This window comes from Malus domestica, chromosome 04, assembly GCF_042453785.1.
Source record: "Malus domestica chromosome 04, GDT2T_hap1".
Classification (NCBI taxonomy): Eukaryota; Viridiplantae; Streptophyta; class Magnoliopsida; order Rosales; family Rosaceae; genus Malus; species Malus domestica.
This window is the reverse complement of record NC_091664.1, coordinates 13982787-13996320: the sequence shown is the minus strand read 5'-3', so window position 1 is coordinate 13996320 and position 13534 is coordinate 13982787.

The window sequence follows — 13534 nt, the reverse complement described above, 5'->3', positions numbered from 1 at the left end:
GAACTCATGCCAATTTCATTCAAAACATGTTATTGAATTACATAACACATATTCAAGATGAAGTTAGTAGTTACCACCATAGCTAAAAAGCCTTCATTCCATGCAGTCGTTTTTGTAGGTTTTAACCCCGTTGAGCCTTGTTTAGCCTATGTTTTCTTCGTTAACCCACATTATCCCCACCTAGCCTAGATTAGGACCATCCATACCTTCGTTCTTGAAGCATAGTAATGAATGACTCAAAATGAATTCCTTTTGGTCATTGTTGGCAGAAAACAAGTGTGGGGGAAGTGAGTTTTGTTGTGGGTGTGCCAAAGTCCTGAATGAGGCACGAAAAAGAAAAGAAAAAGAAAAATTTCGTGGAAAAGAAAAAGAAAAAAAAAAGAACGAAAAAGTTGTGAAAAGAATGAAAAGGAGTTGAAAAGATGTGAAAAAGAGTTCTTAAGTGTTGTTTGTTGAAGGAAGGGTCCAAAACAGTGAATTCGGCCCTAATTGTTGTTGAATCTTCCCTTTGTGTTTAAAAGTTAATTTCTGCATGCTAATGGGAATTCTGAGTACGATTTCATTGTTTTGCTTACTATTGCTTAAAGAACGTTTGTTTTCCCTATCCTTTCGTTGTTAGCCAACTCCCCTAGCCCCGTTACAACCCTTGACTTTAATCTTGAGTGTTATGTGTTTCAATTTGTGGAGTTTAAAATTGGTATGAGCATATGGTGTCACTGGTTCTCGCATCTAAGTAGTAACATTCCATTCATGAGATTATATCTAAACATGCTTATTAACTCCGAAAAGTGCTTTCTTTGTTATACATATATGTGAGCATTCGTTTTCATATTTACATCAATCTTCTCACATATAACTAGTATAGAGTGTGTAGTCAGAAAATCTGAGTGAAAATTGAGTGCATATCTAGTAAGGAATTGAGCACATTCTCTAAGGCATGTTACTACATTCATGGTGTGAAAATTAAGTTGACACACAAATTAAACCCTATTGATGACAATTGTAGTAATGATGCAAGTAGGGATCGTTCTAGACCGGGGATTAACTAGGGATGCTAATCAACACAAATAAGACTCAAAAACACTAAACTAGACTCTATAAACTCAAAACTAACTTAAAACACTCAAAACAGCAAATAACAATAAAAAGACTCAATTCTAGACCTAACAAGTGATTTGGACGAAAATAGAACTTCAAAGACTCAAAAGACTTAAAGGAAACAAGTTTTGACTCTAAAAACAAAACTTAAAAGCAAGGGGTTTGGTTTTGACGAAATTGATGAAATAGAATGGTGAAAGGCTAGTTAGAGGGTTCCTTCTCCACACATGAAACATATGCATACGACTCGATTTCCAGTTACTCTTTCAACAAACCATGAATGACAATGCCCCAAATTAACTAGATTGCACCAATTAATTCTTAGATTTCCCTAAATTCATTGAATTGAATGGAATACGCATTACAACCAAATTATTCTTATCAAGGACCCTAACTATGGAATACGCATGATAGAGACACATATCAAAGATCATTAAGTTCAATGGAAATCATAAGCATTGACGAGACATTCATAACTATGGAATACGCATGCTACTCTTGCCAAAGATTTACTTAACACAATCGTGACTAGCGACTTTTACTACTTATGAATATAAGTTTATAACGATGAGGTGAAATTCCCTTATACTCTAGCATCAAATTCATGCATGCAAACTAAGTGTCGACCCTCAATCAACATACATAAACATGTTATCAATCAAATAGATAAGTAAACCACATTCACGATTTATGAAATCATAACTGGAGGAAATCAAGTCATATAAAACATATGATCATGGCTTTGAATTCCCCTCTAACTATAAAGAAATTAGTTCCTCATGTTCGCAAATAAACAAAGATAATTAAATTTAAACATTGACATAAAGATAGAAAACACCTAGAAACGCTCCAACAATCCAAGCTCCTTGAATGGCATGCACGGCTCCAAGAGTCTCCTTCCTTCTCCTTTGCAAACTCACGGCACAAGAGGGATGTTTGGGTGAATGGTGTAGTGAAAAAATGGTAGAGGGTGGTCACTAAATGGTGCAGCAAAGGATGGTATTTATAGGCTGAAATTCGCAGCCCCTATGTAGCAAAGGAAAAGGATTTAAAGGCCTAATTTGTATAGGATAATAACACACAATCCTTGAAGGAAAAGGTTAAGGCTTTTAGAAACCAAGGGGGAAAGGAATAATCAGGTTTCTAGAAGTTCTAGAAAGGTTTGGGGCGTCACTTTTGTAGGACAAGGGATAAGGCCTTCTAGAAAGGTTGTTTTGTGGGTGATTTCTAGAAAAACAAGGGATAAGGTGTGGCACCTTTGTAGGAAGGGATAAGGCTTATAGAAATCAGGTTTTAAGCATCCTAAATAGCTAGGAATCCTCCCAAGTAGCTGAAATATAGGTGGATTAGGATTAGGATAAGATAGGATAGGATTGGATAGGATAGGGTTTGGATAATGTTTTGGATAAGGTTTCTTCACTTGAGCTGATTCTTTGGCTTCAACTTCCCTTCTTCAAGTAGGAAACCTTGTTTGAGTAGGAAACTTCAATCTTCTAGGAATCCAACTTCAACTAGGAATCCATGTTTGACTAGGATTTCATCTTCAATTAAGCACTTTCCCACTTCAATTAGGAAACTTTACATCTTCAAGTCTTCAACTTTGAAACACAATCCTAGCTCTTCAATCCTTCAAATTCGTCCATTCTTTGTGCTCCACATGCATGAGCTCCATTCTAGCTCAATTTTGCTCCAAAATGCTCCAAATTGCATCTTTTTGCTTACTTTGTCCTTAAAACCTGAAAACACATAAAAATAGCTTAAAAGACTAACTTAACTAAGAAAACACAACATAAATGCATAAGAACTAACTAACTAAGGCGCATAAATATGCTCCTATCAATTCAAAATCATGTTTTAATTGGTTAAATGTGAACTAGTACGTGGTGACTGTGATTAAGTATGTGCTTAAGTGTGAAGATGACTAAAATCTGTGGGAGTGATGATTTTTAACATGTCATGCGCATTGGAAATCCCTGAGGCAAATGTTGGAAGGTTTAGATTGTGTTTTTGTTTTGTTTTGTTTCTTTGTTTTGCTCGAGGACTAGCAAAAGCTAAGTGTGGGGGAATTTGATAGGAGCATATTTATGCGACTTAGTTGGCTTGTTCTTAAGCATTTATGTTGTTTTTCTTTAGTTATTTTAGTGTTTAAAGTCATTTTCGTGCAATTTCAGGTTCAGAGACGAAGTATGCAAAGAAGTGCAAAATGGAGCATTTTAGAGCAAAATTGAGCTGGAATGGAGTGTATGCTAATGGAGCACAAGGAATGGACGAGTTTGAAGGTCAAAGGAGCTTAAGAAATGAAGAAATGAAAGTGAAGAACAAAGAATTCAGATTTGGAAACCAAAGTTTCTAATGTTGGAAGTTTCTATTCTTGGCTTTGGGCTTTTAGATGACCTAAACCCTAATTCCTTGTGGACCCTAACCCTAGCCGAACCTAGGCCTCTAGAATATCTTATTTCCTTGCCTTGCAAGGCATTCTAGAAGGCCCATCTCTAAACCCTAACCCTAGCCGCACCTTAGGCCTTATTCCCACTAAAAATCTGATTGTTTTAACCTAATTTCTGGTGGATTTGGGCTTCTAGAAACCCTAATCTGATTACCCTAGGGTTTTGGATGCCTATATATACTCATTATAACCCCTAGATCAGATATCACCACCTCTCACATTCATAAATCACGCCAGAAATCTGCCCTAGTCTCTGCCGCACCCTTCCACCACCATTCTCCCAAATTTCTGCCTAAAAACAACCCTAGCCGCACCACCCATCAACCCTAAAGCCTTCCATACCATTCCCCATCCATTCTACACCACAAATAACCCCAAAAACCTGTCTAAAGTTCTCTGCCGCAGCAAGGAGGAAGGAGGATTCTTGGATGCACTTGCTGCCACGTTGGAGCATTCTAGGTGTTTTCTTTCCTTTGATTTTAATTTCTAAATTTATGTATCGTTGCTTTGCGAGTATGAGGAACTAAACCCCCCCTTGGCTAGGGGGGATTCGAAACCATGTTTATGCTTGCTATATGATTTGATTACTTCTAATTGCGTTTCATAAGTTGTGAATTCAATTTACTTATCTACAAGAATTAAAACTGATTTGTGTATGTTGGTTGAGGGTCGACACTTAATTTGCATGCATGAATTTGATGCTAGGATATAAGGAAATTTCACCTAATCGTTATGGACTTATATTCATAAGTAGTAAAGGTTGATGATCTCAATCGCGTTAAGTAAATTCTTGGCATAAGTTTCATGCAATCATAGTAACAAGTGCTTCGTCAATGCTTATGGTTTTCATAGAACTTAATGATTCTTGCTTGTATCTCTATTATGCAATCATGTAGGGGACTTGTGGGGAATGCTTTGGGTTGTCGTATGCAATCATCCAATTCAATAACGTTAGGAAAATCTGAAGGTTAATTTAAGCGGACCTAATTAACTTGGGGCGTTGAGAATTCATGGGTTATTGAAAAGCAATTGGAAATCGTTTTGAATGCAAGTATAACATGTGTGGAGATGAACCCCTTAGCTAGCTTTCTATCCATTCAATTCAATCAAATTCGTTTTAAAATCTGTTTTGATTTACAAGTTTATGTTTTGTTTTCAATTTCGTAAAAACCAAATCCCCCTTTGTTTTCAAGTGTCAAATTAGTTAGAGAGTGTGTTAATTTGTGTTTTTAAGTGTTTTGAGTCAAGTTAAAACCTAATTTCGTCCAAGTTTGTGTCTAGTGTTCAAAACTGCCCAGATTGTGTTTTTAAGGCAGTTTTGAGTGTTTTGGCGCTGTTTTGAGTCTTTTGGTTTGTTTTGGTATTTTAAAGTTTAGTTTTGCATTCTTTGAGTCTAGTTTAGTGTTTTAAACTTGTTTTTACGTATTTGAGTCAGTTTTCATGTGATTTTGCAATCCCTCCTAATCCCCGGCCTAGAACGATCCCTACTTACATACTTACTACAATTGATAAAAAGAGGGTTAATTTGAGTGCTAGTTAATTTTCACATCACTTGGGTTTCCTTTTCCTGCCCATGAGTCAACTTGGTTAGTATCTTAATGGTGTGAAAATTATGTTGACACTCAAATTAACCCTCTTTTTATCAATTGTAGCAAAGTATGTAAGTAGGGATCGTTCTAAACCGGGGATTAGGAGGGATTGCAAAATCACTTAAAAACTGACTCAAATACATAAAAACAAGTTTAAAACACTAAACTAGACTCAAAGAATGCAAAACTAAACTTTAAAACACCAAAACAAACCAAAAGACTCAAAACAGCTTAAAAACACTCAAAACTGCCTTAAAACCACAATCTGGGCAGTTTTGAACACTAGACACAAACTTGGACGAAAATTGGTTTTAACTTGACCTAAGACACTTAAAAACACAAACTAAAGTGATGTCTAACTACTATGACTCAACTAAGTAAAGGGGGATTGATTTTGGACGAATTTAACTTTGAAAACAGAAACTTTGAAAACAAACTTTGACAAAAACGTTTTGATGAAAATTAAGATGGTGAAAGGCTAGTTAGAAGGTTCCTTCTCCACACATGAAACATATGCATACGACTCGATTTCCAATTACTCTTTCAATAAACCATGAATGACAATGCCCAAAATTAACTAGATTGACCAATTAATTCTCAGATTTCCCTAGATTCATTGAATTGAATGAGATACGCATTACAACCAAATTATTCTTATCAAGGACCCTAACTATGGAATACGCATGATAGAGACACATATCAAAGATCATTAAGTTCAATGGAAATCATAAGCATTGACGAGGCATTCATAACTATGGGATACGCATGTTACTCTTGCCTAGGGTTTACTTAACACAATCGTGACTGGCCACTTTTACTACTTATGAATATAAGTTAATAACGATTAGGTGAAATTCCCTTATACTCTAGCATCAAATTCATGCATGCGAACTAAGTGTCGACCCTCAATCAACATACATAAACATGTTATCAATCAAATAGATAAGTAAACCACATTCACGATTCATGAAATCATAATTGGACGAAATCAAGTCATACAAAACATATGATCATGGCTTTGAATTCCCCTCTAACTATAAAGAAATTAGTTCCTCATGTTCGCAAATAAACAAAGATAAATAAATATAAACATTGACATAAAGATAGAAAACACCTAGAAACGCTCCGACAATCCAACGTCTTGAATGGCATGCACGGCTCCAAGTTGTCTTCCTTCTTCTCCTTGCAAACTCACGGCACAATGAGGGATGATTGGTGAATGGTGTAGTGAAAATCTGGTAGAGGGTGGTGAATGAAAGGGTGCGGCAATGGGTTGTATATATAGGCTGAAAATCCCATCTCCTAGGTAGCAAAGGACAAGGTTTTAAAGGCCTAAATTGCATAGGATAATAACATCCAATCCTATAAGGAAAACAAGTCAAAAACCCAAAGGGATTGGGAGATAAGGTGCAGCACAAAGAGTGTGAAATGATAAGGTTTCTAGAAACCAAAATCCTAAAGGAAATAGGGTAGAAAATTCGGCCCAAAGTGTGGTTTCTAGAAAGATAATGCAAGGCAGATTTTTAGGCTTCTAGAAAGGTTCTTAGGTGTCATCTTGGTAGGATAAGATAAGGTCTTGTAGAAATCCCATTTTAAGCATCCTAATCTAGTTAGAAACCCTCCTAAGTGGCTGGAATGTGGATAGTTTAGGATTAGGATAAGATAAGATAGGATAAGGTTTGTTTGGATAAGATAAGCTAAGATAAGGTTATGGATGAGGTTTTGGATAAGATTCCTTATCTTGAGCTGATTCTTTGGCTTTAATTCTTCTTCTTCATGTAGGAAACCTTGCTTGAGTAGGAAACTTCATACATCTAGGAATCCATCTTCAATTAGGACTCCTACATTGATTAGGAATCCCAATTCATTTAGGAATCCTTTATCCAAGCCATTTCCTTCTTCAACTAGGAAACTTTGTATCTTCAATTCTTCAACTTTGAAACACCTTCCTAGCTTCATCAATCCCTCAAATTCGTCCATCCCTTGTGCTTCATATGTATGAACTCCATTCTAGCCCAATTTTGCTCCTGAATGCTCCAAATTGCATCCTTTTGCTCACTTTGTCTCTAAAACCTGAAAACACATGAAACTAGCTTAAAAGACTAACTTTAACTATGAAAACACAACATAAATGCATAAGAACTAACTAACTAAGGCGCATAAATATGCTCCTATCACTTAAGAAGTGCATCATTGTCTAGGGACATACCTGAAGCATTTGGGTCAGATTGTGGTTGGTTTTGATTGGGTGTGTACGGCTTGGTGAAGAACCCCGGGGGTTGTTGCCTAAAGCCTCCTTGGTTTTGAGGTTGCTGGGGCTCCCTCCACTTGAAATTTGGGTGGTCTCTCCAACCGGGATTATATGTGTTTGAATATGGATCGTTCCTTGGTTGGTTTTGACCTTGAAACCCAATTGCATGGGCGCTTTCCCATCCACCATTTTCAATCAACTGTGGACACTTTTCAGAGGCATGTCCTTGGATGGAACATACGCCACATACAATTGGTCCTTGCATCTTCATGCCCTCGGCCATCTGAGACACAATAGAAGTAAGATTAGCCAATTGTGAATGAAGATCGGAAGTTGAACTTACCTCATGTACTTGGTGCCGTGGGGGTCCCCTTTGGCCTACTCCCTCATATTGTTGAGCGTTCAACGCTCGATTAGAGATCAAGATCTTGGCAGCCATGGGTGTTTTGTCCACCAATGCTCCCCCCGCCGAAGCATCAAACATTTGACGTTCTAGAGGTAGGAGACCCTCGTAGAAGTATTACAAAAGCAACTCCTCCTTCATCTGATGCTGTGGACAAGAAGCAACAAGTGATTTAAATCGTTCATAATATGTGGGAAAAGACTCACCTTCTTCTTGCTGGATTCCGCGTATCTTTTTGCGTAGGAGGATGATGCGAGAAGTTGGAAAGAACTTCTCCAAGAACGCTCTCTTCATACTCTCCCAAGATGTGACAGTGCCAGGAGCTAACTCGTATAACCAATCCTTGGCTTTATCCATAAAAGAGAATGGAAAAGCCTTCATCTTTAAAATACTTCCGTCAACATTGACGGGAGTCATACTAGAGCAAACTACTTCAAATTCTTTCAAATGTTTGTTAGGATCTTCCATGGACAAGCCATGGTATTTAGGAATATGATGAAGCAAACTTGACTTTAATTCAAACTCTTCCGTCTTACCTTGGGCAGCCGTGGGGTACTGGATACACAATGGTGCGGCATTATCCAAACCCGAGGCGGTAAGCTCCTTGAGTGTACGATTGTCCATGGCCATGCCTTGGACTTCTTCAAATATCCCTGCCGTGGCCTCCTCATCTTCTTGTACGTTTTCTTCAAGGTCAGATTCGGAATTGGGTGAATTGTGTTCTTGCTGGTTTCTCGCTCTTCTCAAATTCCTCTCAAAGTCGTCGTCAAAGTCCAAGATGTTTGCACGAACCATTTCAGGGCTTCTAGTCATAAACTAGTACCTAAGAAACAAGAAACAAAATTAGGTCAGGAACTTAAACAAAATCAGAAACAAAGTGAAATAAAAGAAACAGAAACAAAAGACAATCCAAGGGATTAGCAAATTTGCTAATCCCCGGCAACGGCGCCAAAAATTTGATGCAAAATAAATAAGCACACAAATTAAACCCTCTTTTGTCAAATTGTAGTAAAGATGTAAGTAGGGATCGTTCTAAACCGGGGATTAGGAGGGATTGCTAAACTCTTGAAAACTAACTCAATAATGTAAAAACAAAGTTTAACACACTAAACTAGACTCAAAGAATGTAAAATTAAAAGTTAAAACACCAAAACAAAGCAAAGGAACCAAAACAGCAAATAAACACTCAAAACTGCCTTAGAAGCACAATCTGGGCAGTTTTGACTACTAACACAGATTTGGACGAATATATGTTATAACTTGACTCAAAACACTTAAAAACACAAATCAAAACACTTTCTAACTAATCTAAGACTTCAAAATAAAGGGGGATTTGTTTTGGACGAAAATTGAAAACAAAACAGATTGTAAAACGTTTTGGATGAAAAGGATGGATAAAAGGCTAGTTAGGAGGTTCTTCTCCACACATGACACACTTGCAAACAAAACGATTTTCAGTTGTTCTTCCAATAAATTATGAAACTCAACACCCCAAGTTAATTAGATACGCTTAAATTAACCTTCAAGTTCTCCTTAAGTTAATGAATTGGATGGGAAAGCGCATACAACAATTCAAAGCATTCCTCAAAGGTTCCTTACGTGATGAGCACAATAAAGATACAATCAAGAATCATGAAGCATGATAGGAGCATATTTATGCGACTTAGTTGGCTTGTTCTTAAGCATTTATGTTGTTTTTCTTTAGTTATTTTAGTGTTTAAAGTCATTTTCGTGCAATTTCAGGTTCAGAGACGAAGTATGCAAAGAAGTGCAAAATGGAGCATTTTAGAGCAAAATTGAGCTGGAATGGAGTGTATGCTAATGGAGCACAAGGAATGGACGAGTTTGAAGGTCAAAGGAGCTTAAGAAATGAAGAAATGAAAGTGAAGAACAAAGAATTCAGATTTGGAAACCAAAGTTTCTAAAGTTAGGAAGTTTCTATTCTTGGAGGTTTCCATTTTCGAGAGTTTCTATTCTTGGCTTTGGGCTTTTAGATGACCTAAACCCTAATTCCTTGTGGACCCTAACCCTAGCCGCACCTAGGCCTCTAGAATATCTGATTTCCTTGCCTTGCAAGGCATTCTAGAAGGCCCATCTCTAAACCCTAACCCTAGCCGCACCTTAGGCCTTATTCCCACTAAAACTCTGATTGTTTTAACCTAATTTCTGGTGGATTTGGGCTTCTAGAAACCCTAATCTGATTACCCTAGGGTTTTGGATGCCTATATATACTCATTATAACCCCTAGATCAGATATCATCTCCCATACACAATCATTCACGCCAGAAATCTACCCTTGATTTCTGCCGCACCTTTCCATCACCAAAGTCCCAAAATTCTGCCCAAAATCATCCCTAGCCGTACCCCCATCAACCCTAAACCTTTCCATACCATTCCCCATCCATTCTACACCACAAATAACCCCAAAAACCTGTTCTAAAGTTCTCTGCCGCAGCAAGGAGGAAGGAGAATTCGTTGATGAGCTTGCTGCCAAGTTGGAGCGTTCTAGGTGTTTTCTTTCTTTGGATTTTAATTTCTAAATTTATGTATCTTTGCTTTGCGAGTATGAGGAACTAAACCCCCCTTGGCTAGGGGGGGATTCGAAACCATGTTTATGCTTGCTATATGATTTGATTACTTCTAATTGCGTTTCATAAGTTGTGAATTCAATTTGCTTATCTACAAGAATTAAAACTGATTTGTGTATGTTGGTTGAGGGTCGACACTTAATTTGCATGCATGAATTTGATGCTAGGATATAAGGAAATTTCACCTAATCGTTATGGACTTATATTCATAAGTAGTAAAGGTTGATGATCTCAATCGCGTTAAGTAAATTCTTGGCATAAGTTTCATGCAATCATAGTAACAAGTGCTTCGTCAATGCTTATGGTTTTCATAGAACTTAATGATTCTGGCTTGTATCTCTATTATGCAATCATGTAGGGGACTTGTGGGGAATGCTTTGGGTTGTCGTATGCAATCATCCAATTCAATAACGTTAGGAAAATCTGAAAGTTAATTTAAGCGGACCTAATTAACTTGGGGCGTTGAGAATTCATGGTTTATTGAAAAGCAATTGGAAATCGTTTTATATGCAAGTGTAACATGTGTGGAGATGAACCCCTTAGCTAGCCTTCCATTCACCCATTTAAATCAAATTCGTTTTTACAATCTGTTCGTTTTACAAAGTTTTGTTTTGTTTTCAAATTCGTCCAAAATCAATCCCCCTTTTCTTTGTTGAGTCATATTAGTTAGAAGTCAAGTTAGTTTGTGTTTTTAAGTGTTTTGATTCAAGTTAAAACCCAAATTCGTCCAATTTGGTGCTTAGTGTCCAAAACTGCCCAGATTGTGTTTTTAAGGCAGTTTTGAGTGTTTTGGGGCAGTTTTGAGTCTTTTGGTTTGTTTTAGTGTTTTAAAGTTTAGTTTTGCATTCTTTGAGTCTAGTTTAGTGTTTTAAACTTGTTTTTACGTATTTGAGTCAGTTTTCAAGTGATTTTGCAATCCCTCCTAATCCCCGGCCTAGAACGATCCCTACTTACATACTTACTACAATTGATAAAAAGAGGGTTAATTTGAGTGCTAGTTAATTTTCACATCAAAGCACAATGAGAACTATAAGTGTTGACGAGGCATTCGTTACTATGATGAGCATGAAACTAGTGCCAAGAATTCATTCAACGCGATCGTTTTCAAGCGACCTTCACTACTTGTGACTATAAGATTGTAACTATTAGGTGAAACTCCCTCATAATCTAGCATCATATTCATGCATGAAAACTAAGCGTGCACTCTCAATCAACATACACAAATAAGTTATCAATCAAGTAGATGAACGAATTGAATCCACAACTTATGAAATAACAACTGAATGTAATCAAATCATATTGCAAGCATGTACATGGTTTCGAATCACCCCCCAACTAAGGGGGTTTAGTTCCTCATACTCACAACACAAAGTTTATTGAATTGAAACATTGAAAACATAAGAAAGATTACACCTAAAAGTTCCAGCAATCTGCAATAGACTAGCAAGCACATTCAAGAGCACTCCTTCTTCCTTCTTGCTGCGGCACAAGGTATGGAGATGGTTTGGATGGGTTTTGGATGATGGAGAATGGTGGGAAGGTGTCTAGGATGGGTGTATGGCACGGCTAGGAAGGTTTGGGGTCAGAAGATATGGATTTGGGTGAAGGTTGGGCACGGCAAGAGGTGAGAGATGAAATCTGGCGTGAATGGAGTTGTATGGATGTGTGTGGAATGTTTTTGTGGCTGCAACAAGGAGGTTTATTTAAAGGAAAACCGAAATTAAAACCCTAGGTTGATTAGGAAATCAGAAATTAAGTCTAAGGATTCTAGAATTAGGAAATAAAATCAGAAACTTAAAGGAAACCCACCAAAAGTTGCGGCAATTACTTAAAACACAAAAGGAATGTGTTTTAAGTCAGATTTTGGGAAAGAAACCCTCTCCCTTGCACGGCAAGGAAGAGGAAAGGATGAGGGAGGTGCGGCAAAGGTCCTAGAGTGGTTTAGGGCCTTTGTTTGGTGTCCCAAAGTGCTTAAAAGGTATTCAAAGTGGCTGGAAATTAAGGACATTTAGGAATAGGGAAGGTCAACCAAAATAGGAAACCTTGGCTTAACTTTCCTACTTCAAGTAGGAATCCTTGTTGGAGTAGGAATCCTTGTTCTTCTAGGAATCCTCAAATGAGTAGGAATCCTTCTTCAATTAGGAATCCTTTGTTGATTAGGAATCCTTCTTGGATTAGGAAACCAACTTTCTTCAAGACTTCAATTCATCCATTCCTTTTGCTCCAAAAGGCTCCAATTTGCTTCTTTTTGCACACTTTGGCCTTAGAACCTGAAAACACACAAAAGTGACTTTAAACACTAAAATAGCTAAGTAAACACAACTTAAATGCACGAGAACAAGCCAATTAAGTAGCATAAATATGCTCCTGTCAGTCAAATTAGTTAGTAAGTGTTTTACTTTGTGTTTTTAAGTGTTTTGATTCAAGTTAAAACCCAAATTCGTCCAATTTGGTGCTTACTGTCCAAAACTGCCCAGAAAGTGGTTTTTAGGCTGTTTTGAGTCTTTTGGTTTGTTTTGGTATTTTAAAGTTTAGCTTTGCATCCTTTGAGTCTAGTTTAGTGTTTCAAACTTGTTTTTACGTAATTGAGTCAGTTTTCAAGTGATTTTGCAATCCCTCCTAATCCCCGGCCTAGAACGATCCCTACTTACATACTTACTACAATTGATAAAAAGAGGGTTAATTTGTGTGCTTATATATTTCGCATCATGTCCTTATCTACTTCATTCTCTCCTGGCTTTTTCTTCTTCTCTTTCTATCTCTTCCCTCTCTCATAACCCATATATTTCATATGTGAGAATTTTGATTCCCTTTTACACAACTTCACTCACATATGACTAAGCATTCATTGGTTCTTATTGGTTTGTTTCAAGTGAGTTTTAACCAATTTATTTGTTGAGTCTGTAAATGTTTGTGGGCGTCATCTCTGTAAACCCTTAGGAGACACAACTCCTCCTACTAGGGACACCTAGAGGTTTTTGTGTGTGTTTTAGTTATAGTTTTGCTCGAGGACTAGCAAAAACCAGGTTTGGGGGTATTTGATACCTCATATATTTCATGCATTTATACCATCCATTTCTAGTCTCTTTGTGATATTTTTAAGTTAAACTGGTTGCATTTTACCTTATTTTGTGTTAGTGTGTAGTTACATCTACTTTA